Genomic DNA, 1,677 nt, shown 5'->3' with positions numbered 1-1,677 from the left:
TTTTTTCACTTGACAAAACAGGTGACAGGAGTGCACCTAGTAGCAAAAATCAGCTGAGACATTTTGGTAGCAAGGGATGTACTCGCGTTTCTGTATAAATAAGAAAAATAAAAAGGAGAATTGCCCTTGCTTCTTTCTTTTTCTTTGTCTTTCCATCCTCTTACCCTCTCTTAGCCCCTCTGCACTTCTGTCAAAATCAACAGGGCACTCTAAATCATCTGAAGAGAGACATCTAGTGGTGCAGAAGGGAATTCTGATTGGCACTGACCCTGCACCACACTCTCAATCCCAACTAACTTTAACTCACATCATCACCGTTAGGCTTTCTCCTCTCTTAGGACCCTCGACAAGACCCAACTAATCAAATCAAACTGATAACATGGAGAGGGAGTTAAGACAAAAAAAATTACGGATTATGTGGTAAGTTTTTGTGGCTGATCACGATGGTGTGTGCAGTAAATAGGAGGCTCAAATTACTGAGTAAAGATGATTAAGAAGCCCCCCTCAGGCAGGTGGGATAATTATAACTCAATTACTGTCGGATTGCAAAAAATACTTTTTGAGATGCCTAATAATGACATTACTCAAAACTACATATTTTCCTGTCTGATGTTTCTTGTTTTAAAAAAGTTTTTTGATGTAAATTAATTTCAGACTAAAAGTAATTTTGTAATTTAACTTTTTACTACATAATGCTAAGGTTTAAACATGGATGCCGTGTAGATTTCAGAATAGGTGTGTTGGAGAGAATGCTCAGCTACCAGCACAGCAGCAGGTAATAAGTGAACTATTATTAGAGTAGTAAATGTTCTCTTAAATACATAATAATGCTGCTGAAAATGTAAAGGTTATCACTGGATCCTTTCCTGTTCTTGTCTCGGCTAAAAGACGTTACAGAAAATCAGTTAAGGCAATAATCAAGACATTCATTCCCAGTCAAAAATAAAAAGGACGATCTGCCATGACTTCTCGGTGGACTTCTCTGATAAAACCAGACAAGGTGGTATTACAATAGCGAACCCCAATCAAAATGGCTGCAGTCAATCCATCATGGTGTTATCTCGGAGGAAGGGGTATATTAACCACGGCCCAGACAACTATAGGAATGCGTGGTTGTATAGGGTGGATAGCCGAGCTGGCTGTCATCCCTCTGGGCTGATTAATGAGGAGCTCTGCCCAGTGTTTAATGTGTTTAATATGGGCCGCTGACGAGGCCTTCACACTGACGGAACCCACCCGTCATGACTGATGRAGTCACACGCAGCTCTCCTCTGGGTTTCTTTTACAGGTTCAGTCAAATTAAAACACATTCAGAGGCAAAGCCACGCCCCTCCTGCCTTCCAGAAACTCTACCGTGTTCCTCAACACGCAAGATGCATTTTATGAACATGTGTCTGTCAGAAAAGGTTGTTAGGTTCACAGCATGCAAGCACACAGGCTGGCTCAGTCACAGAACAGTTAACCTGCTTTGACTCATACAGGAGTGGAAATTTGGGCCAACCAGAGATGTCGATACATGGACTATTCTAGGATCCACAGCTTTCTAATTGATGCTTTTCTTGGTGGAAAGCTTGAGGCTGTATCACTATTTGCMATAAAACATCTAATATTCTCCCTTTTATCATACTTCTCATCTTCTACACCTCTCAGCTCTACAATTTTGACTATATATATATA

This window comes from Austrofundulus limnaeus, unplaced genomic scaffold (genome assembly GCF_001266775.1).
Source record: "Austrofundulus limnaeus strain Quisiro unplaced genomic scaffold, Austrofundulus_limnaeus-1.0 Scaffold4, whole genome shotgun sequence".
NCBI classification, from domain to species: Eukaryota; Metazoa; Chordata; class Actinopteri; order Cyprinodontiformes; family Rivulidae; genus Austrofundulus; species Austrofundulus limnaeus.
The sequence above is the reverse complement of the archived record's forward strand: the minus strand, read 5'-3'. Positions refer to the sequence as shown.